The sequence below is a fragment of the Corapipo altera genome, unplaced genomic scaffold (assembly GCF_003945725.1).
Source record: "Corapipo altera isolate COAL_440 unplaced genomic scaffold, ASM394572v1 61286, whole genome shotgun sequence".
In the NCBI taxonomy this organism is placed as follows: Eukaryota; Metazoa; Chordata; class Aves; order Passeriformes; family Pipridae; genus Corapipo; species Corapipo altera.
This window is the reverse complement of record NW_020884907.1, coordinates 2,938,313-2,963,840: the sequence shown is the minus strand read 5'-3', so window position 1 is coordinate 2,963,840 and position 25,528 is coordinate 2,938,313. Positions and strand designations below refer to the sequence as shown.

The 25,528-nt window shown below is 41.1% G+C and overlaps 1 protein-coding gene across 3 annotated transcripts in view; it reads right to left on the bottom strand.

Moving 5' to 3' along the window:
- SNCAIP (synuclein alpha interacting protein) overlaps positions 1–7,305 on the bottom strand; it is a 92,129-nt gene extending 84,824 nt beyond the window's left edge. For all 3 annotated transcript variants that reach the window (XM_027652603.1, XM_027652604.1, XM_027652606.1), the window contains exon 1: positions 7,196–7,305. The gene's annotated coding sequence lies outside the window, so the exon portion shown is untranslated. The remainder of the gene's footprint in view (positions 1–7,195) is intronic.
- Positions 7,306–25,528: the final 18,223 nt, after the last annotated feature.

Sequence of the window (25,528 nt, the reverse complement as noted above, 5' to 3'; positions counted from 1 at the left end):
CAGCACACATTCATATATTACTAACACTGGATTCTGAAGCTCTAACTGAAGTAGGCATATTAGTTACACAATCACAGAATATGCCTAGTTGGAAGGGACCCACAGGGATCATCAAGTCCAACTTCTGGCCCTGCACAGGACCATTCCCAAGAGTCACACCATGTGCCTGAGAGTATTGTCCAAATGCTTCCTGAAACTCTATCAAGCTTGGTGCTGTGGCCACTTCCCTGGGGAGCCTGTTCCAGCGTCCAACTACCCTCTGGGTGAAGAACCTTTTCCTAATATCCATCCTAAACCTCCCTTAACACAACTTCAGGCCATTCCATCAGGTTCTGTCACTGGTCACCACAGAGAAGAGATCCCTGCCTGCATGCTTCTTCCTCTCACAAGGAAGTTGTACACTGCAATGAGGTCTCCCCTCAGTTATCTACTGGTTCAAGGCCAGTGATTTCAGAACATCAAGATACCAACAACACCTTTACCAGAGGCAGAACTTACTGTGAGGCAAAAAGCCAGGAGCTGATAAAGTCCTATGAATTCAGGACCTCCTCTCCCCAAACACTGGTTTGCTACACAGCTCCACCACTACATCCTCTACTAGCTACGGACTACTACAGACACTGCATTCTCTCAAGAATGGCTTACTACCATTTGTCCAGCAAGTGACCAAAGGGATCTACATATGTTCTTAAACTGACTGTGTAATAAATGATTCACTCTGGGGAGATTTTGTGTCCATTTTGCTGAATGACAACCAGAAGACAAGTTAGGAAGGAATGCAGTTATTCAGGACGCTTAGCTGCCTTACCAGGAGAGTATAAAGACACACAAACTAGTGTTGACTCAGACAATTAAAGTTCTGGTAGGAATTGGATCGCAGCAGCAGGGATTTCTCATGGGTTAATTTACCATGGGAAGAAGCAAGTTAGTGAAATACAGAAAGTTTTGGGCGCAGGGATAAAAATCCTTTGTTGCTGCCTGTCTCTCTGGAAACTGTAAGCACATGCAAAGTTGTGCTTCAGTTAGCTGTCTGGACTTGGGCACCTCAGCACTTAATCACAGTGAAATTTCCAGTCACCAAGCAGTGCTGTCCTGGCCATTTCCACCAAACTGAGAGAAGCTGCTGACTCCTTTGAAAGGACATCCCGACAAATTAGAGGGCTGGGTAATCACCAAACAGATGAAATTTAACAAGGGCAAGTGTCAGATTCTGCATCTGAGACAGGGCAACCCCAGATGTAGGGACAGACTGGGGAACAAGTGGCTGGAGAAGGAATGAGAGGCACTGTGGAACAGGACCTGAGGGTTCTGCTTGATGGCAACTTCCCTATGAGTCAGCAATGTGTCCTGGCAATCAAAAAAGGATCAATTATATCCTGGGGTGCAACAAGCACAGGGAAGCATTATTCTACCTTAAAAATGTCAATTTAATAGCTACATAAGCACTACTCTCAGTTCTTATCATCAAAAGAACAATACCTAGTGTCCTGAGGTACATCAGCTGCAGCATCGCCAGCCAGCCAAGGGTGGTGATTTTCCCACTCTGCTCTGTGCTGGTGAAGCCTCACCTTGAGAACTGTGCAGTTTTGGGCACCACAATATAAGAAGGATCTAAAGCTATTAAAGGGTGTCCAAAGAAGGGGTAGGAAGCAGGTGAAGGGCCTAGAGGAGAAGCCGTAGGAGGAGTGGCTGAGGTCACTTGGTCTGTTCAGCCCGCAGAAGAGGAGACTGAGGGGAGATCTCATTGCAGTTCACAACTTCCTCATGAGGGGAAGAGGAGGGACAGGCACTGATCTCTTCTCTATGGTGACCAGTGACAGGACCCAAGAGAACTGCATAGAGCTGTGTCAGGGAAGCTTTCTTTAGACTGCATATCAGAGGGTGAAGGTTCTTCACCCAGGAAGTGGTCACAGCACCAAGCCTGTCAGAATTTCAATATTAATTAAAAGCAAGTAATTAATGACGTAAGTATAACTCCATCTCCTGGTGATTCCATTCTGCAACTCAAGGTAAGTTTTTGCCCATGTCCTAGCAACAAGCATAAATATTGTGCTTTATCCAGTATTCAACATATGAGTTTGCAAAATGATAATATCTCAGAAATTAACATAATTCAATACCTTAAGACTCTTTGAATGTACAAAGAGGAAAAACGAGTACACTTAGACTTAGAACAATAGAAGTGCGAGTCAGGGACTGTGACACAGTTCATTTACCCTATTAGCACTCTTCTGCTTCTGTGAACACTATTTCCCAAATATATTCTTCTTCATTTTGTTTGGTGCTTTTTGTTTGCTTTTAAAAACATCTTGGAGATAGCTTTTACAAATATTCAATAAGTGTCTTCAATATTTAGAATCCTGAGCCAATTCAAAAGCAACTTGAGCTCTTCATATATTTACTGCTGGGACTCAACTGGAACTGACAGCATAGCATATAAAAGGCAGGATATTTAGAGCTGTATTTTAGTAAACGAGAACACGAGGCAGGTACATGCACATATAAGCATGGCAGCAGTTATATGTTGTTAGTCTGGACAGTTAAACGCATTTCCTAATTCTTAAAAAAAAAAAAAAAAAAAAAAAAGCCAGTCAGTGTGGCCAGATCCTGCAAAAGAACTAAATGGATGGATAACCAGCAGAGCAGTGTAGCTTCAAATCACAATCATGTGCATGCCCCTGTTATGTGCATCACAGAATCACAGAATAGCTGGGGTAGAAAGAGACCTTTGGAGATCATCAAATCCAATCCCCCTAATAAAGCAGGTTCACCCAGAGCAGATTGCACAGGATCATGTCCAGGCTGGTTTTGAATATTCCCAGGAAGGAGACTTCACAACCTCTTTGGGCAGCCTGTTCCAAGAAAGCTATGTAGCACAGCTTGATTTTTACTCAAAGATGTAAACAAGTTGGCTAAAATGGGGGGGTTGAAGGGAAGTGCTAAGTTCCTGATTAGAATTACATTTTAAATGGAATGTTCCAGACTGATACAGTAACAACAAAGCAGAAGGGGAAAGGGAGGGAGAATTTATATATAAGGAGAGGTCATATAATACACTGTATTGAGTTTAAAAGATAAGTAAAACAATGCTTTTTTCTCTGGTATAAACAAAAATAATGCCAGCAGTTTGACTGCAAACAAGAACTGAGGAAGAAACAGAACTGAAAAGGAAATGCTTACAGCAAACCTTACAAACCTAATGCTATGCTTTAATGAGGAAAAACACATTTTCAAGCATCGCTCAATAATTCTTTATAAGGTGCGAATCAACCCCATTCACGTTCAAAGTAAGCTTTTGCAAACACCCCTTAACATACAACAAAATATACATAATGGAGGATTGCCCTGACTGCCAAACTATGGTGGCTCAATTGTACCTCTCTTTGATAACTCTAAGATCTTCAGACCCCTGAATCACTTAGAGCTTTATCTTAGAGGATGAAATCACAGTTCCACCTTAGGCAGGGAAGTGGTAGATGACATTTCTACCAAAACAATTAATTATTTTCCCCACTCACTTTAAAGCTCTCTTAGGATCTTAAATCAATAAAGTATCTGATGTATATGTTCTATTTTCTTGTTTCCAATGGTTCCACGGTGCATATAAATCTATTGAAGAACCATATTTGCATTTAAAGAGAAATTCTCTTGTGTTTTCTCTGCACCTGCTCCATGTAAGTCCATCTTCTCTGCCTCCTTTGAGAAAAAGAGATCTGCCAGAAAAAGAGGGAGCACAGACACAATGCTACTTCAAGTTCTCTTGCCAATAATCTAAGCACTATTTCCTTTAGTTTAGTTTAGTTATGGCCCTATTCCGACAACAGTCGTGAAGAACTATTTGCCCCTCCAAAATCCAACACTTCTCAACTTTTCCTAACGTATTTTTAATCTTGACAAGGAACATATATATTTCAACTCTACAAAATTACTGTATTTTCTAAGCAATGTACAGTAAAGCATTGGCAAGTGGATTCCTTACAAAGACTTTCACCTGAAAAATACAAACTTTTGTTTATTTTACTTGGCATTAACTATAAGTATCATGGCTGCATAAGGAAGGATAAGCATGTTCTTCTTCTGACATTTTACTTTCAACTGTACCCTGAAAGAGATGTAGGTTTATCCTAATAAAACTGAAACAAAAAGGGTAATTGTTCCCTTCTCTTCCCCTCTTTGCTCATGATTCATGGGTTGCTTCTGGAGCTTCATGCAGGTAATCAGAGACAGGCAAGGCCGGAAATAAAGCTGTGCTGCACATCTCATCTAGTCTGCTGAAACATATAAAAGCCAGATGAGGGAAATAACTTGCTGCATCCCACAAAGGCTGCTGGAACTACTGGTCTTTGTGCTCATGAGATGCGGCATCACCACTCCATGCACACATGACACTGAATGATGTCACAACTACAGCCAATATAAATTTTGTGCTGTTGGCCATGACAACTGAATAACCCCCATCAGCCTGCTTCTGGCTGTGTGCTCCTCCTTTCTTGCTGGCATCTTGTCACACATGGATGCAACGCTACATGCATGTCTCCACTTCAGAGTACAGAAACTACAGTGGTCACAGCAGGGCCGTCCCACGTGCCCCTTCCTGTTTCTAATCAGACAAGTGTCCAAGAAGAACAGAGCTGCTGTGGGGGTAGATACAACAGGGGTCTAGGACATCCTGGAAGGAGACTGTGTGAGGAAGAGAGCTGCACCAGTGTGGGTGGTATCCCTTCTCATACGTGCGTGGGATGAAGACTTCTTTCACCTATGGAGTCTGCATGGGAACAAGTATTAGCTCCCAGGAAGATCGCACAACTGTGAAGCAGAGGGGCACTTCCTAGTTTTTCAAGTTCTGCTGATGTCTGGACAAAAAGTGGTTACAAAATACATAATATTTGGGATCACAGTTTCTCATTCATGAAAAAAAAAATTACCTATCACTTATTCACGGTACTTCATGAAGCGACAGAATCTCCCAAAGTATCGCATAGTCACGTTTGTCCAAGAAGTCTACTTTTTTTTACATGTAGCACTTTGTAAACTCAGAAGCTGGCCCCAAAGAACTCACGTCTTACTTACTTGCCATGCTGCTGTCACTAGAGAAAAAAACATTAAGAAGAGGAGCAGCTTCTATCTAATATGATTTACTATCTTCTATACAACTTTTACTACCTTCTATAGAACTTCTATAGAACCTGAAACACTGTCCATCTCCTTATGCCAAAATGCCACTTAAAGCATTTTGAGTAGCCCACACTGGACTGCTCACTCCAGAAAAAGGAGGGTTTTTTTAACAGACTCCTCGGATTTGGAGTAACTCTTCACTGGGCCAGTCCTCCGATGTAATTCTATTTTCCCCATTTTTTCAACAAGCTACAAGCCACATATGCTTTCCGCAGCATGCTGAACCAATGACACAGACCAGAAACCACAAAGACCTGAAAAATCACTGAACTGCCAGTTTAAGACAGTGTCAGTGCCTGTCATAAGCAGAACAGTCAGTTTGCATAAGCTGGTCTTGACATACGAAAACATGCAGAAATTAGACATACCACACCTTACAAAGGGAGCCTTTTCACACCAGGCATGGGCAGTATGTCTCTGTGCTAACTAATGGAACACCAAAAGGAAAAGTTACAATTTTCCAATTGTAACTATAGTGACGAGGCAAATGTCTTCTTGACAACCGCACAGGTCAAATTCTAACTGGTTTATATACATGAAAAGTGCTTCTTACTGTGTTTAACATCTCACTGTGTCTTGAGCAACTCCCCAAGCCTGCTCTCGAAAACAGGTTTCCAGCTTACCTGCAAAATCTTCGAACTACGGCTCCAGTATCACACGAGGCGTACTTGCAGGCTTAGCAGCACAAAGAGAGAAGTGGCTTACCAAGTTCAACAGGCATGAGCTCACCCATGAGCTAGCTGCAGAGGATTTTAGGCTGAAGAAGTTCATGTTTATGGGTGGTAGTTAGGCAAAAGGTCATGCTTTTTATGGCTCATTGAAAGTACATGCAGTACATATAACTCCTAAATTCAGTAAGGGCAGGACACCATGAAAGTCTGCTACAGCATGCTGCACAAGGCTAAAATACACGCACATCATTCTACATAACTTCTTGCTGCGGGACCAGTGATATTTGCACAAGACATAAAGTGATTTTGATTTTCCAATGCTATGATTGTATAACTTTCTTCAGCCATTTAAACAACACAAAGGGGTCCAACAGTCAAGTGATTTGCTTAAGCATAATTTTTTAAAACTTCTTTTCAGTTACCTTTTGCTGTTGGATTGCTGAGGTGTAAAACGAGGCTATGCTTCCAAGATTTTCCATGGAAGCACAGGCACTAGCAGTTCTTTGGTGGGTTTTCGGTTGGGGAGACTTTTTGAAAAGCAGTTGTGACTGATTAATATCTCTGTAAGAGATGTGGCTTTAAGCCAATCGGCACCTGAAAGTGCCGTCAGGTGATGACACTGACAATGAAGACAGACTGTTTGGGAGCTGGTTTTTATCCAGTACCATCAGACCTGATCCTCAAGCTCTTCTTCATATAAACTGCATTTGCTCACACAAAAATGCTCACTGATACGAGCGTGAAAAACGTTTGGTCTCTGGTGCTGCAAAAACACGATCTTGGGCTCACCCAAGTATAAGCCTTGGCACAGCTTTTCTACCCGACAACTTGGCATTTTTTACCCCCCCAGTTACAAACATGCAACTCCTACTTGATTTTCTTCCAGATTTCGGCTTGCCCGGCGGGATAGGAGGGTGCTGACAGCCGGGTCCCTGCCCGGGCGCCCGGCTCCGAGCAGAGCAGCAGTGGATCTGGGTCGGCTCCGAGTGTCAGCGGCTTACACCGCGCTACAAGGGCTTCGCGGCGGCATATCGCGGGGCTGACATCACGTATGCGCTCAGCCCCAGCAAACCCCCCCGCGTTCAGCCCTGATTTCATGCGGAAAGCACTTCCCCGGGGCGGGCTGGCAGGGGCCGGGGCTCGGCCCCCGCTCGGCGCTCCCGCCCTCCGGCCGCGTCCCCCGCCGCCCGGGCAGCGCCGCTCCCGCGTCCCCGGGGGACGGCAATACCCGTACCCCCCGCGGGACACCCCGGGCTCGGCTCCGCGCCCCCCTCCCGCCGCCCCGAGGGACAGCGCTGTCGGCGGCAACAAAGCCCCTCGTCCGAACGGCTCCGCTGCCCTCGCCTCACCTCAGCCCTGAGCTCCGCTCGGCCGCGGCCGCTCCACGGCAGCCGCGGGGTGATGGAGACAGGGAAGGACCCAGGTGACGCCTCTCGGCTGCCGCCCCCCCGCCACTCTACGCCGGTGCAGGCAGCGCTCCGCCAGCGGCCCGGCTCCCCCGCCCCGCCCTCCGCCTCTGCCCTGCCACCGGCCAGCGGCCGAGAGTAGGAGGAGGAGGGAAAGAGGAGAAGAAGAAGAAGAAGAAGAAGGAGGGAAGGGGGGGCGGCCCCGCCCGGCCCCGCTGCGTCACAATGCGGGGGGCGCTGCCACGTGACCGGGGGGCGGGGGCTGTGCGGGACCCCCGCGCTCCGGGGCGGCCCCGGCGGAGGTGCTGGGAAGTGGGAGCAGGGTTCCCGTCCCGCCGGGAGCCGTCCCGCCCGTCCCGCGGGTCCTGCGCGCGTGTGAAGCGATGCCCGCGGTATCCGAAATCGCTGCGCCGTCGTGACAAATCGTCCGCGCGTGGCACCGTGCTATGCTAAAAAAACACGGAAATGCAGAGCTCGAACCTGAACATGCCGAGTTCATTCCGCTCACATCTGTTTGAAATAAAATTTAATGGGTTTGGGGGGGCGCCGGGGGGGGGGGGGGGGGGGGGGGGGCTGTTTTGTTTGTTTGTTTGTTTTATTTTGATATGCTATAAAACCTGGAAAGTCTCTCTGCTTCTCTCTGGCTCGTGAGGATGGAGGCGGTGGCACGCTCGAACACCTTTCCATCGAGCTAATCCTCCCTTCCTTGGCGAGGAACCTGCGTTTTCTCCCACAGTGCTGAGAGCACGCGGAGCTGCCGAGGGTGCTCCTGCACCCAGCCGCTGCAGGTGCCCAGTGAGCCGGGCAGAAACGCGCCGGCTGTCCCTCAGGCGCTGCGGGGACTGCACGAAGAAAGGAGGCCTCCAAACAGAGTAACACCCTGCCACATGGGCACCCGATGGCAGCAGGAGAAGAGCATAAAAGTGAACCTTTGGCTGTTTTTCTTCTTTATGATTTAGTCTGTTTTGTTGAGGGTTTTTTCCTCTCTTACTTTTCATAGGCATACTTTCCATCCTGTCTCTTAAGTGTATCCCTTTACACGCCTTTCCACTTCCCCTCACTTTTATGCACTTTTACCTTTCAAACAGTACATCTTATATTTCATTTTCTCTGATGAGGAAGCACTGAAAAAAGCCCTAGAGATGCATATAGGAAAAATAAGTGAATTTATGCTAGTTTGGCATTTTGGAAAATTATTGCCTGCAGAACACATAGAGCATACTCAGCAGTACCACAAGTACCACATTAGACAGCACATAGCACTGCTCTGGATAAGTATCTCTGGAAATGGGGAAGACAGTTTAGTCTCCAACTCAGTGGGTCTCTGTTCTTCCTACAGAGATTTTTAGTTAAAGTGCTGATCAAAGTGTGGCTAATGGGCATAAAAAGAAATAACTTATTCTGCTTAATCCTGACACAGAGTCATCAGACACTACCAACCTTGAGACGCTTGTCATCTGAACCCTATAACTTGGAGATGAAAGGAAACACAGTCCTCCACAATATGTTACTTGAGCTATCTCAGTGCTGCAACGTCATGCATTTTCAAATAATTTGCAGCTTATTTAACACTCTTGCTCAGAAGTGGAAAGCTGTTATATTCCTTTCTTATTAAATTACACTTTTAAGACATGTAAAAAAGAAGCTTGAATATGAATTACAGTAATGGATTCTAATGTATATGTGCAACACCAACTATGTGAGGCAATACTATCTTAACCACCTTAAAAATGTCTGTGGGTATTGGGGGGGGGGGGGGGGGGAAGGTATACTTCGGACAGGTCTTCTGCTTTTATGTCATTTGGTTTTATGAAAGGGCATATTTAGACACTGCATGTTTCACACTTCTACATATATGGAGATTAAGTAACCATTTGGGGTATTTGTAATGCATTTGATTAGGTGGTTTTATACAGGAATGTTGGTCAGCTGTGTGTGATTAAATGGTTTGAAAGGAATGCAGGTCAGCTCCAGAACACAATGTCATATAGGAGTATGGCCTACTTGACAAATAGCGTTGATGAAAAACCAAAACCAAAAAAAATCTTATTTTAATTTAGAGTCTATAAATACCATTCATATGCAAATATAGTTTGTAAGATGAAAGCTTGCCAAGTGTCTTTGTATGTGTTATATATGATAGTATCTCAATTAGAACTGATAACCCTGTTTACGTATCTACTTCTGAACTTATTGCTGGAAGTATTGTTTAAATAAGAAGTGCTGATTATGTTACATGACTGTAAAAAACCCCTAAATTATGATATACAACTTCAGTTCTTGCAAGAATTCCAGTATGGATTTTTACTGCCAGCTATATGACCCGTCATTATTTTTTGTCTAAAATAAAATCACAGAATTAGCTCTCTTCTTGCTGAGTGTGCAGATATGAACGTTTGCTGAAGTATGAAAAAACATCTCATTGATAATCCTATTCCCAATGGAATAAAGTAATTCAAAAATGTGTTGCCCACTGCTTTTCCTAGCACATCTCTCCAGGATCATTTAGTGGCTTGTTGAACCTCAGTATTCCTACTTGATGAAGTTGAGGCTGATATTCGTGTCAGAACTGCACAGTGTATGGCTGGATGCACATGAGACAAGACTGATCTGTGGCCTAGCAGCCCTTGGAAAACTGAATTCCGTGGCCCACATCAAGGACCCATGGCAGTCAGCGGCAATCATGGCATTCATCAGTGATCACATCTATTGATTTTAATGAACACAAAAGAAAACCCTCCGTTACTTTTGAAATTCCTCTAAGAGATGAACTTGAGACAGATTTAAAAGTGTAGTGCTTGCCAATACTGCTCATTTAGACATGACCACATTTTACTTACTGTGCAAAGCCCATGGAGACATGTCCAGCAGGAGATTTTCTATTCCTATGGAGGACCAACTCTGGTGCCCTTACACTTGTTCCTTGAAACATGCAGCAGTCTTGTGATGGAAAAGGTAGACAGGAACAGAAAGGAGGCAGCAGAAGCCTAGAAGACATGAGTCCAGCAATATACAGTGTGTTGCCATTTTTTTCCGAGCATCAAGGTTGGAAATCAGTGTTGTTCAGGTAACTCAAACAGTTGGTAACACTGTAGGGATTTGAAGTAATTAATATATAAAAGAAGCCTGTGAACTTTCTGATGGTGACCTAGGACTGTTGACATAAATCTCTACCAAGGGACGTCACCAACAGTATCATATTAAGTAAAACCTAGCAACTGCAGTGTAAGTGTATCTCCTGAAATAACAGAGAACAAGCTTTAGCTCGGTCAAATGATGAACTGTGATGACTCATAGTCATTCAAGGCAGTCATCAGGGCACTTAGATGTTCTCTTTTAAAAAGAGTAAATTAAAAAGATTGAAAACATTTAGCTTTGAGGATCAGTAAGAACAACTACCATTTTTTGAGCATGACATAATTTATGTACTCATTTCAAAAGAAGGAGTCCAAACCAAGACAAACCTGTTCCTATCTTCACCTTCAGATTCTGAGTAGAGATAAACAGGACACAGATCAGGTCAGTCTGGCATCTAACTTTCAAAAACCATTGTTCCTAATTTTTCCCACCTTCAATTTGCTCTTCAATATATCAAATATTTTGCTCAAGTTGGAAAAACATTTTAACTCTTAAAGGCATGTATAAATATAACAAATATTGTCATGGGCATAATTCTATTAGGCTGAGAGAATGATGACAGCATTGCAGAGATTGTTAGAAGTAATGACTTACTGTTTTGCCTTGGTTACAACAAACGATGCCACAGACATTCTGATGAGTAAGTCTATCTTAAATTCATGGAACTGCTACATCTAAAAGACTCTTTAGAGTACATACCTGGGACTGCAGTAAAACAATTGTTTTTCTGCTCTGTTTTTGCATCGTTTTCAGTGTTTGTAATGTTAGCCCACAGTCGGCCAATCTGCCATCAATATAACTCAGAAAGCAAGAGGTTACCTTGAAAAGAATGCAGATCAGGTCCTCATCCACAAAAAGAGAGGCGGTTACAAAAATCTGAATAATTAGTTCAAAATCATCTTTCAGTACATATAGCTTTGTTTCTGGGATTGGGCAGAACAGTATTTTCTGCAATCTTAAGAGGCCATTTACTTGGCAACATCATGATGGGAGAGAAAACTCAAGCCTGGGTTTTATTAAATGCTTATTTATTTGACCTATTCTGTTGGATAAATCACAGAGAGAATTTCACAATGTGACATCCAAGGTCCTGCTCACATGTTCAGCACAGCTGTGCAGAAGGACAGAACACAGTATGTACCATTGGAAAACTAGTACATGGCATTACTGCATCAAAAGGTCAGGGACAATTACCATAATCAACTATTCTGACTTCTGGCATAAAGACCCACAAAAAAGGGAATATTTTTCATAAAGTGGTCTAATCCTGATCACTACCCTCCAAACAACACTGATGTAGTAGATAATTAGCTTCACTATTAAATTACCCATGCTTGGTCCATCTTCTCATTGAGCTATTTGAAGCTTGAAATTCTGACCCTAGCTTTAGTTTTGCCTTTGCTTGCTGTAAATAAGATGCTGTCCATGCTTATAGATTTTCTTACCATCTGTGTATTTCCAGTATATTTTCAAGCCTCCTTTCAAAAGTTTTTTGGATAGATTATAAAAGATTTCTTTGAATTCCCTGGGATTTTGACAACAATACGTGCCCACAACTTTGAATTTGTGAATATTTGACATCACAGATCTTCATTCTGAAAATTAATGTTGGCAAATTGGAAAGCTTTTAAGTGTGACCCTCAAAACAAATTACAGAGGGTAATAGATGGTTTGGGCTTTTTTTCATATCTGTTATTCCTCTGCTTTATGTACAAATACTACCTTTGAACAGGTGGTGTATGAATATGGCAACATAAGCAAGTTGCCGCAAGGTAAGACAGACTCTGAAGCAGTGGCTTACATCCTCTGCTCCATAAGTGTCCTGGTATAGCTCCTTCTGTCTCTCATGCTGAAGTCAGATCACTTGCTAAGGGAGTGCTCCTGTTTAAGGGGCATGTGAACTTGCACTCTTCATAGGGTGAGACCCTGCACAGAAGCAGATCCCACTAGGCAGCTGAACCCAACTGGTTTTTGCATTATCTTACAGCACTAGAGCATGCTTTTGGGATTACTTGGCTACTGTTTTATACTGGGAATACACATGTAGTTGGCTGTCCAGAGTTACACTCCACTTTTTTCCCATCTTGTATATGTGACCTGCATTCTCTGATGTGATCTCATTAAACAAGAAGAACAAGGAGAAAAGGTATTGTTGGGTTTTTTTGTGTGATTGGAATATATATATATGTTGTATGCTGCCAATTCAGAGATAAGATAAAAAGACAAAAGGCTTGGAGTTTAAGTTCAATGTCGATTTACACATATCCTTTTCAATTCATTAGAAGTATGAATGAGTCATTAGAGGAAATCCTGACTGGGGAACACAGTAAATTGGATTAAGACCAAATATTATGTTTCACTTGAGCCTCAGGCAAAATCTGTACCACCACAAACGTACTGGAAGAGCTAGAAGTGAATTCTGGTCTCAGCAACCCTGTGAATTAATAAAAGACTTTACAGCTATAACCAGAACACCATTACTGATTTTACTGTTTTGAAGGTGCTCCAATTAATAACATTATTTTGAGAACGTTAAAATCCCTGCTTACTGTCAATCCCTTGGCAGAAGACTCCATTTCCTGAATTAGGTCCGAGCAAGACATTTCAAACAATCTCTAAGTAGTTGCTAAAATAATGATATAATAAAACCCCCAACAAACAGTCTAGAGCCTGTAAATGAGCTGACTTTGTAATAAAGGCCTAAAAGTAAAGCAAACTCCCATAAAAAAGTTAGAGCAGAAAAGCTTCAGCTTTGGGAGTTGACAAGTGTATTGGGGCCTTTTACTTCTCTGCTGAAATGAAGAGTTCTGCAATAATTCTCAGTGGAGGTAACTTGGGGAACACAGAGACAAGACAAGGTGTTTCTAAGCAGTTAAAGTGGTGGCTGTTTCCGGTTTTCTTGTCTTCCTGGATCTTAGACAACACATGCAGACCTGCAGCTGCACACAGACACAGACATCTATCTCCATGTCTATCTATATGAAAAGAACTTGGCAGAATGATGGCTAAAACTAGCTCTGAAATCATTCCTTGAAAGTAAACTCCAGCTCTTTATCCATCTTAATTCTCTGTGAATCACTTAAAAGACAGCATTCATTTGCAGGGTTAGCTCAGTGAGTGGGAGTAAACTGAGCTTTCTTATAAGAGTGCTAATGGTGAACCACACTACAGCACGACAGACCCCTCCTATCATGATACCTTCTTGAACAACCTCTCAGAAGAATCCTGTCGTGATCAATGGCACTATTTTGGGTAAAAAAAAATAACAGAGTTTCAATAAATAGAGTCAGATGATAGCAAAGAATGTGGCATTTGCATAGAACTTGAGAACATGCAGGTTCTGGGTGAGTGTCAACAGGAGGCTACAGCCACATTCAGTAAAGCTGCTGCTATGTCCTGGAAAACAAGCCAGTTTGGGTGTAGCATCAGAGAAAAGGGAGTCTCATTTCTGTGATCAGATGTGGAGGGTTTTCACCTCAGTGACTGGCAAGATGCTTCTGAACATTAATGTAAAAAAAATTCCCATTCATGTGACTCCTTATTTAGCAAATCCATGTTTACCATACCTTACTAAAACCACCTGCCTGCCTGAACATCCATGTGTAAAATCAGAAATAGTGCTGTGAACAAAGAAAAGCACAGGAGAATTGTGCTTTCCTTTACCATAATTAACATTTAAAGATTTTTACCTGTTATTATACATTCCTGGTGGGAAAAGGGAATTGTTTTGTGAATCTTCAAGTTGACTTAACCTGACTGCTTTCAGGTTAAGAAATCAGGTTTCAGACTGATTTCTGTTGAATCATACAATCATACAACGGCCTGGGCTGGAAGGGACCTTAAAGATCATTTAGTTCCTCCACTGGTATGGACACCTTCCACTATACCAGATTCAGGACCCTATCCAGACTGGCCTTGAACACTTCCTGGGATGGGGCAGCCACAGCTTCTCCGGGACCTATTCTAGTGCCTCACTACCCTCACAATAAAGAATTTCTTCGTAATATCTAATCTGAACCTATTCTCTTTCAGTTTGAAGCCATTCACCCTTGTTTTGTCACTACATGCACTTGTAAAAAGTCCCCCTCCATCGTTCTTGTAGGCTCCCTTAAGGTAAGGGAAGGATATAATTAGATCACCCTGAAGCGGTCTCTTTTCAGGCTGAACAAACACGATTCTCTCAGCCTTTCCTCATAGGAGAGGTGCTGCATCCCTTGTCCCTTCTCTGGTCTTGCTCCAGCAGGTCCATGTCCTTCCTGTGTTGGAGACCCCAGAGCTGGATGCAGCACTCCAGGTGATGTCTCACCAGAGTAGAGCAGAGGGGCAGAATCACCGGAAAGCCTGCTTTTCTTACCCTTGTACAGATGCACTTACAAACAAGCTTTTTTCAGACAGGTTTTCCTGTGGCTCTGCTATGTTGTATTTCACTGTTGTTTTGTTTCACTGTTGTGATTATCTATCTCTTTCTCATCTCTGATGTCTAGCACACAGCTATTTGAAGTACTGTGAACTAAAAAACAATTTATGTTCTTTTTTTGTACTACTCTGCTGTTGCTACTAAGTAATACATACTCCTATTTGTCTGCAATAAATAATGCATAAAGGCATTGCAATTATAAAGGCATATTAGACTGTGTAAATATCCTTGACAAGAAGATACTGACTGTGGGTAAAATAGACTGAAACAAAGTTAAGAAACATGTTGTTCTCCATGAGGAAGAAGGCGTATTTTCAAAGCAAAAGCTGAACTGAAATCTAAACTAACTCCCTCTGAACTCAGAATACTCTCTGAACTTGGAATACCAGTTCTCTAGACTTGGTCAATGACACAGAATCAAATTTTCCCTTTCCCAACACTCACATGTGCAATTAGGAGCCAGCAATAACACAATTTCATAATTATCATTTGAAGTCATCATCTAGTTGCTCTGATACCAAATAGGGTTTCTGCCAAAAAACCCTGTTAGTTATTTAAATAGCATTGTATTAAGCATTCAAAAGACTTTGAAAACTCGAAACAGCAGTCATGTCCCATGGGTTTCACAGCTCATATTGTCAGTCCACCCTCTGTCCCGTGATCATGGCTATGATTTACAAAAGTAAGACCAGAAAAAAAACAAACCTAAAAAACAATATGAGTGAAATAACAGCTGTTCTAAATTGTATAACTTTTCCATCAAAGATGAATGATGTTGATTTACAACCATGGAGATTCCAACTCTGATCTTTTATTTTATTCCTTCCAATATGTCAATAAGGAGGATAATAGTAGCCAATGATAACACATCTTACGCAGTATTCCTATTTTCTTTGTATTTGTCCTCTTATTATTGTGTACTACACCGGAATTATTCTTCTCTTTTCTCCAGATGCTTCTGTTTCTCCTCCTCTTTCTTTTGTGTCTTTTCCTTTGATACATTATTCTTATTTGAAATGGCAAAGAAACAGGTTCCGATTTTTTTTTTCTCCTGAAGAAAACAGATTTATTTGAATCTCTCTTGGCAGCATGTTCCCCAGTCATGGACCACCATGGAAGTACCAGCCTCTGCACTTAGTGACAACTCCATTGTTCTAGATATTTGTTGTTATTGTCGTGTACCTGCATAATAAGAAAAACTGCAGAACACTTAGCCCGTTGAGATCTTCAAAAATGAAGATGTGAAATTATATCTTCTCTTTCTAGTCTCTTAACCATATGAGAAGTTTACCAAGGGGCTTGAAACTTTCCACCTACCAGAACAGAATTTCTTAATTTCCAAGGAAGCCTCATATTAGCATCTAGCTATTCATTATATACGATTTGTCCTCCCAGTGCTGTATAAGCCAGGCATGACTGCACTGGGGTATGCAAACCTGGCAGATGGTTCCTCTGGAGCTGCTAGCAGCTGGTATACTTTAGAAATACCTTTTGATCTGTTAAAATGGTTTGGGAGCTGGCATTGGATCCACATGAAGAACAAGCTATTCAGCCTCCTCCCCCCCTGCCCTCCCTTTTTGTGATTACCAAGCCCAAATTGAATGTCTCAGAGCATCTGCATCAAGAATTTAGAATTTAACCCAGGATCCTACTTGGTCAGATGCTATACCTGTACTATCACAATTTGTACAGCAATAGGCTGTCACATCCTCCACCCTCTGGGAAATTCTTTTGCACCAGGTATGGTACATTGCCTGAAGGCTCACAGGCTTATGGGTCATCCTGGCCGGATCTCTATCAGCCAAAACAGTCTGTATCCTGGCCAGCCCCAAAACCCAAGGTGTTTTTTATCAGCTATTGCTTTTTAGATATCTAGTAATGGTGAAGCATGAAAAGGACAAGTTTAGAACCTGACCTAAGAGTCTGAGGTAGTTCTTTCACTTAAGGATCATATCAGCAAAAGTAAAATGTAAATGAAAGTTCAAGCATTGGAGATCATGGAGGTAACTGTGACTTAGTTAAGAAGGATTTGTGAATTTCATGGATAAAATAGACAAAACAGGAGTAATTGTGATCTGACACTGATGGATAACAGAATCCCACATCTCCCTTTGAAACCACCCAGTTTAAGAAAAGCTGCAGAATTTGCGTTCTCAGCACCTGTCAAGATAGCAGACTGACTTCACAAATTTTTTCCCAACATGAGTTAAAAGATTGAAGTGGACACAATCCTGAAAGCAGGAAAAGGAAGGCACAATTAGAAAAATAGCAAACATTCAAGAAAAGGATTTTACTGTGATTACAGTGTGAGTAGCTGAGAATTTGATTATTGCATATAAGAAGGTTGGGAGTACAGTCAACAGATTCAGAGTGAAATTAGGTCAGAGTGGTGTTAACTGCAACAGACTTCAAGGAATTTCAGACTATATGGAATAATTATAAAATGTATTCATAGAATCATAAAATATCCTGAGTTGAAAGGAATCCATAAGGTCCATTGACCTCAGCTCCTGGCCCTGCACAGAATAACCCCAAGAATCACACTATGTGTCTGAGAGCATTGCCCAAGGGCATCTTGAGCTCAGATAGGGTTGGTGCTGTGACTACTTTCCTGGGAAGCTAGTTCCAATTCCCAGACATGCTCTGGGTACAAAACTTTTCCCTGATATCCAACCTAAACCTACCCTGACTCACCTTCATACTGTTTTCTTGAGTCCAGTCACCGATCACCATAGAGAAGAGATCAGCACCTGCCCTTCCACTTCCCCTCATGAGGAAGCTGTAGACTGCAATGAGGTCTCCCCTCAGTCTCCTCTTCTCCAGGCTGAGCAAGCCAAGTGACCTCAGCTGCTTCTCATATGCCTTCCCCTCAAGGCCCTTGATCATCTTTGCAGTCTCTAAAAGGTTTAGATCTGTCTTACATTGTGGAACCCAAAATTGGACACAATATTTAAGGTGAGACCGCACCAGTGCAGAGCAGACAATCACCTTTGTATCACTGTGGGACAATCACCTCCCTCGATCATCCAGCAGTGCTGTGCCTGATGCACCCCAGGACACAGGGTGTCGGTCTTTGGTTGGCAATGACTGGGAGTAGTGCCCCTGCAGGTGCCCAACTTATATTTATAAGGCAGAAGAATTCTTTCACGTGTTTTTTTGTTTCTTCTCTACATGAAAATCCAAAACTGTTGCCAGTGTCAGATCGTTGTTAATCATCTTCTCTGTCACTGCAAAGAAATAGCACATGTCCCTGCACTGCTGGATGGCTTTTCAATGCCTTACTGACTTAAAGGAAATAGTAAAACATTTCATGCAGTTGAATATGAAGTAATCATAACCCAGCAGTGAAATGCATATCTCTGGCATTGTTCTTCCCCTTGCCAAATGTTGTCTCAGCCAGCTGCTATTTTAAATTCAATATCCTTGACTTGATATATCCCTTCTGTTTGCTCTATTTTCTTTTTTTTTTCTTTTTTTTTCTTTTTTTTCCCCTCCTTTTTCTTTTTTTTTTTTTCTTTCCGTTTCCTTCTCCCTGCTCCCCCCAGGTCATTCTACTGTATGTAATAAAAACCCCATAAACTTCGAAAAGAGTATTATCGGGAAAATGCAGAATAACCTCATCTGATCCAAAATTCTGAACATAACTACACAGGTAGTTGTCCAAAAGAAATGAAAATTTACCTGCTGCACCTAATTTCCCTGGGGTAGACATGACTTATTAATCATTCATCTTGTATCTCCTCCTCCTACTTTAGCTCCTTGCATTTTGATATATAATTTGTGGAATCCTGTATTTCACTCTGTATTTATCCTGTATTTTTCCTCATGGTCAGATCACAACACTATGGCAAGAAATGACAATATACGCAAACCACTTAGAGCTGAATCTCTAATCTCTACTTCATTCTGATTGCAGTCTGACTTAGGCTAAACAAGTTAGGGAAGCATAGAGTGTTTTTTGAGCATCCTGCTCAAAATTTAATTTCTAACCTACTTCAATTATTCCATCAGCTATTCCATCAACAACAGACAAGGCAAATTCATCGTATGAATGTTGATACTCATTCCATTGGAAAGCACTGTCCGTATCACATTTCTCTCTGAGTTAGGGTCAAACTAGATTTCCAGCATAAGTAGTCAGGAATACAGAAGGTAGCACATACATTGTGAAATTATGATACACTGAAAAACTATCCCATTAGCTTGGTGAATGAACGTTTAAGGTCAAACTAATGGTTGGCTACAGAGACCTTGCTATTTTTAGGATTTCAAGAAAAAAGTAAGTATACAAAGATAATAGAAAGTTTCTTTGTGTTCTCTTAATCTGCATCTGCAGTTTATGAACTTTAGTTCACCATTCTGGAAGATTTTCGTGCTTTAAGATAACGGAAGACTTTTTGTATGTATGTGTGGATGAAATCTACAGTAGCACAGCTCCAGCCTCAATAATGTATGGGACGAATTCAACCTCTCAAGGTAATTTGGTGTTGCTAATGGTTATTTTGCTCTTCAGAGTAAACCTCACACTGTCACTAAACCCATGATGAAGAAAAGTGGATCAACTAAGTTAAAACAATCATTTTCAGTACACTTCTCTCACTCTTATTTTTTTAAGGATTATTTTATACAGGATTCAAAGTAGTTTGTTGAAGTGTTGTAAGATCCCATGTATAGTGTAATTCTGGCCCTAGTAAAAAGAAAAAGACAAAATTTCCACTATCTTCACTGGGGTCGGGATTTTACTTGAAAGACATCGTGTTTCCATATTGCAAAAGTCAACTCATTTGCTGCTTTACCTATGTTTGCTTTTTGTATATCCTGTGAGACAGAAACATAGACTTCAGCTCCTTTTGAGGGATTCATAGAGTACAAAAGCTGTTAAAATAGGAAATATTTTTATTTGATTTAATTCTATGCTTCTGAAATTAAACTGTTTTCACTGTTTAAAATAATAAGATACATTCAGGTTTGTAGGAATAGGGTTAGATTGTAGATTGGTTCTGTAGTATCAGATATCTCAGTTCTGCTAGACAGATAGTCTTAAAAGCAATCCTTTATTTGAGGGTGGAATAAGCCTAGAATCTCATTTCTTTTTCTTTTTTTAGATTTTAGGGACAACATTATGTTGTAAGACAGAAAAAATGCAGATAGCTGATGAGAATAAACATTTATTTTACTAAGTTTTCATTATTAAAACCAAGGAATAAGTTTAGCATCACTGCATTTTTTATTTTTGTTGGTTTTTCTCATTTACATGCTTTTGATTTTGTTGTGCATTTTCAATGTACATAAAGCAGTGGACAATCTCACACAACGATGGGTATAAATACCTATGGGCCTTGTTTAGCCAAGGCCCATTATTTAAAACACGTATCTTAATGAAATTTAGGAGAGATAAAAAAATAGGTGGCTGCTGTTCAAAGAGACAAATGTTGAAGAAATGATGACCGATTTTTAGCTGCAGAAGTGTTAGGGAACCCTGCCATGGTAATATTATAAGCTGTGCAAAGAGAGTCTATAACAGGATCAAGCTGGATAAACCTTTCTCCTTATGCATGACAGAACACCTTTAGAAGTCAGTGTTCTTCTCAGTTATAATCCTTGAAGTCTAATTCATGAAAAGTTTATCATGTAAGATTTTCTCTCAAGGAGACTAACAGTCTGAAAAGTAGGGCACGAGTTAGATCTATCAGCTCATTTTTGAACATGCAAGCACATTCATTTGCTTTAAAAAGAAAGTTTTGTGGTAAATAAAGGACAGAACTTAAGATTAATCTTTTACTGCAATGATTTTTGCTTTTAGATATGGAGAGCAAATACAGGTACTTTTACTCTACGATAAGCTGAAATATTTGAAGACCCTAATGGTTCCGTGCATTGCACATGTTGTTACTGGAGGTGACTAGAAGTGGCAAAAGGAACACATTTACTTCTTTCCTCAGCTCCTCTCCTGAAACATTGATATACCTGAGTGTATGAAGAGGTTGCAAGCACAAAAGGATTTTCATACTTTCCGGTCAGCTGTAGCAACCACAGCAAACTGGTATGCCTCTGGAAAACAAAAACACCATGCAAATAGCATGGAAAGTTCACCTATCCTTCACATTCACCTTTTCTGAAAGTGTAAATATCCAGTAACATTAGCCAAAAAGTCACTCATTTTATCTTTCACTCTGTTCTTGGTGAAATTTGATTCAAAGTGAGACCCATCCGGTCACAAATAGGTTATTATAGGCTAGAGAAGAAGGGCTGTCTGTGCACAGGATGGAAGAGGAAACTAAAGAGATAACCAGCTGAAGTAAGCAGGCCACAGGCAAAATGGACAGCAGAATGAAGGAAAAGATATCATATAAGAGATGCATTATAGAAGAACTCAAACCAAGGTTGGACAGTATGGAGATAAAAATATCCACTTTGCTGTTTGTATAGTACCCTCTGGCACGAGGAATAAGTTCAGATCAAGGCATGAAGGTTTATTCTCTTTTCCTGTCACCCAGCTGTGCTTCATGCTGTATGTGGAGCAAATAAAGCTCTTCCATATTTCAGAACATAAAGCTTTTTTCTTCTCTGAGTCTTTGACAACATGGTTTCTTTGTAAGTTAAATCTCCTGTGTTACTTCCCCATTTACGACTGCAAATTCAATGTGATATTTTTTCCTGTAAAGATTGTCATGCTACCTGCTTTATATCGATGAGGAAAAGATGATTAAGTTTATCTTCTGCTGATGCTGGATATTCTCCATTTATACCAAGTACCATCAAACGTAGCTCCTTTTTTTTTGGTAACTGTTAATTTCCCTTTAAAAACCCAATATGGAAAAATCTGTGATGGAATTAGCTGCAATTTTTTAAAGATACCAAATGAATAGGCAGGACTAAATTTCTGAATTTGACTCTGAGAGCATGCCTGTATGAGAAGCTGCAAGGAGATGGTGGAAGCTTTAATGTCTTAGCATTGCAGTGGGCAACTGGAGTACGCAATGCACCTAGGCCATTAGGGTCTTCAAGTATTTCAGCTTATCATAGAGTACAAATACTTGTATTTGCTCTTCTACTGTAAAAGCAAAAATCATTACCGTAAAACAAAAATCTTTGCCTTTCAGCAAAATTCTTAGCAGACCCAAGCAAATTATTTACAGCACCTGACTGTCACTTCTAAAATCAATTCCATATTGGAATAGGCCCATCACTGTCTGTCTGTGTTGGGGCACAGGCAGTGGGGGTTTGCACCTGCATAAGAAGACACAGTTCTAGATTTCTTTCTAGTAAGCGTTAAGAGCATCTTCCATTTCCAGATGCTACTTTTAACATACCACATTATGACTCTGTAACCTTAGAGTAAACACTAGTTAAAACAGATCATGCAATTTAACTACTATGTTCTCTGTCATAATAGTTGGTAAAGACAAATGTGCACATTTAAAGAAAAATTATTTTGAAGGAGTCAGAGTTTCATAAGTTCATTAATTATGAGGACCATGATGAAGGAAGTGGTGGGAAAGCATAAGAGCAACAGATCCACCTCTTTCCATAATGTCAGTCCTGAAATCATCTCTTTCATTATTTAGAATTGACATTAAGAATTCTAATTTAACTCTCATTCTTTCCTGATTAGTCTCTGCCAAAGTCTTTTCCCATGGCACAGGATAAGCAATCAGTGTCTGGAATTTGTCTGCAAAGGTGGCAAGGCTTTCTACAAGGCTTGCACAGCAAGGTAGTGTCTATAAACTATTCCCGATCATTGTAAAGTTTCCTTGTTGACCTCTTGCTTTATCTGCAGAGACCATTTAAAAAGTGGACAACCCCTGTCAGTAAGAGTATCATATAAAAAAAAACTGACGAACATCAGCTTGGGTTAGACAGAGCCAGGGATGCTTTGGTACTGTGAGTCCTGAAGGAAAGGAAACATTCAGGTCCAGACTGCATCCGGAAATAATAACTCAAACTTTTGTTTGAGTTCCTGGGGGAAGGGGAGATGGGGGGAAACCATGACCTCCTGATTTGCCTGGTTTTGTACAACCTAAATTCAATCTATAAGAAGGAATGAAACAGTCAGCATTTCAGAAGCTTACCAAATAAATTACTAATGCCATGTCTATTTGTAATTATAGATCAGCTCTTAATACTGCTGTAAACCACACATTCCAGGGCTTTGCAAGCACTTAAGAGCATATTTTAATCTCTTTGGATAAAAGAAGCTGCCACTGGCAACAATAAAAGAAATGCAGACTAAGTCCCTTAGCTCTTACTACAGAATTCCACTTTTCACTACTTTAAAACAACTGCCCCAGCATACAAGCTGCATGCACTCACATACCACCCATGCTAAGCTATTTCTTGTGACAGCTTCAGCTACATTACGGAAAAATTCAGTGATATACTGTATCACACCACCACACTGACAGTGCTGTCATGATACTACCTCTGGAGAGTATGATAATAATATCAGAGGCAATGACTCATAAAAGGCCTCACTCACTACTCCACAGACATATCAGATTCAAATGTATCAGATCAAAAGAAGCCGCAGGCACCATACAGTGTCAATGGCAGAGGTTTAGCTTCCTATGGATGTAATTGATCTTTTTGGGTTTGGGGAGTTGTACAAAGGCAATAAGAGTTGGATTTTTTTACTGTATGTGTGATGTTCAAAAGTACATGAATTATCATGTGTATCAGATGGAGGATATGGGAAGCATGCAACAACAGCAACAAATTCCTGGTAGTGCAGTGACACTTCCCTTTGTCTTGAGATCTCTTACCTCCTAAAGCAGGTACAGGAGTCCACAAGGAGGACTTTTTCTGGCTTGCCTGTCTCTGTCAGATGCAGCTGTGGGGAGGGAAGGGTGGAAGGTGCTTATCATACCCACCAACTTAATAAGGGCTCAGGAGGCTCAGGATCCTCAGTGCAGCTCTTTCTGACACTCTGGCTGCTCCCTTGCCCAGAAGGTCTGTGCTGTGCTCTTCTGTGTGTCACCCACGCCTTTAGCTGCCCCATTAATCACAGTGTAAGACAACTTCCCAGATGGGCATGGATGGTAGGCAGGGCTTAATCAAGACTCTAAATGGTTTCATTTATGTGGAAAGGAAGAAGTACTGAGCTGATGTTCTGGCTCTTATGTTAGAACTTACTGAAGCCCTGAACTCAGGAAATGAAGGAGAAGATGGATCTTGAGATTTTAAAAATCCATTTTATCTATTCAGTGCATATTTAATGATACAATAATAAAAAGGGAAAATCATGGTTTTTCAACTATGTCTGAGGTCATGCAAAATCAGAAGGAAAAACAAAAAGCAAAGTATTTTTCTATCCTTTGTTCACTACCCATTTTCAAGGTTTCTTGTGCCTTTCCAGAGTCCTGCTGATGTTATTGACTAGTAGGCCAAATTGTGGAGATTTTGTCAGTGGTTGCAGCATCACAATTTAAATGGTGTGGCACTGATAGTACCATCCTTTTTCCTCAAGTATGATATAGCTCTTCCTGAAATGATCAACAAGTTCAGCTTGACACTATTCAGGCAGCAAATAGATTTGAATTTGGTGCCGCTCCAGAAAGGATTAGACAAACAGGAAAGTTCCTCTGCTCCTAAGAGAGATCATTCATGTGGTATGAAATGCTTCCTTTGCAAAGGGGGATGCAGATGCTCTTTGCATTGATGAATGCCTTTGACATTCTCTTGGGAGGAAGCATTTTTGTCTTCCAACAAGTATTTTGTGCTTTATACAAAGTGGAAGATTTTAAAATAAAACTGTTTACAAACCCATTTTCAGACTTCCCAGGTATTGGATTGCACGGTGGCTGGAATACACTAACGAAAACTGTTTTCATCCCCACAAGCAGACGATGTGAGTGAATATGGAGCTGCCAAGCCTTGGTGTCTTTTCTGATAATTGTACTGCCATGAAAAAGGGATGCTATCACCCAGCGCAGCCTGTCATATCTTTTCCTGGTTTATTATTTTTTAGAAATACTCTAAAATAAAAGTACATTGTTTCTGACAAATGTGGGTTTTGGTTTGGTTTTTACCACAAAACACACTGGGGTATGAAGGGGTTTTTTTCCAAGAAAACTCAAACTCTGTCTTTTTTTTTTTTTTTTTTTTTTTTTGGTGTATTTACTTTAGGCCCATTCAGGCTGTAACAATATGAAGTCTGGACTATTTTTCTGTACAGCTAGAGTCTGGGCTTCTGTAATAAGCTATAGCAGCTATAGAGCTATTTTGTTTCAGTACTTTGACACAAAGAAGCTGCAGAACAGGTTTTACTTTCTTAAATAGTACGTCTTACCTGTTCACGCAAAATGCCATTGTCACTCCAGGAGAAGCCACGAGCTGGGGTAAAGGTAACTGTGTATGTCTTGTAGCTTACATGAGTATCATGGCAATAATATAAATTCTCATCTAGTAATCTTGGAAATAGTTTCAAAATGCAGATGAAAAAACCTTAGTTTATTTCTGTGAATTATTTTCCATATCATTCTTATTGAAAGATTCAACATGCAGACATTAGTCACAATTACAAAACTGTGTTTCAAATGTGATGGACTAATGTAGGAGAACAATGCTGCATATAGAGAAAAAGGATGTTATGACTTCTGCTGTGCTGATGTTTGCTTGTCGGTTGGTATCTGAACCAGATAGAAGACCATAGAACTGAGGTCTCAGTGGCCATATCATCAAATCAGAAGAAATATTTAGTCAGGATTGCTGAATAGAAAAAT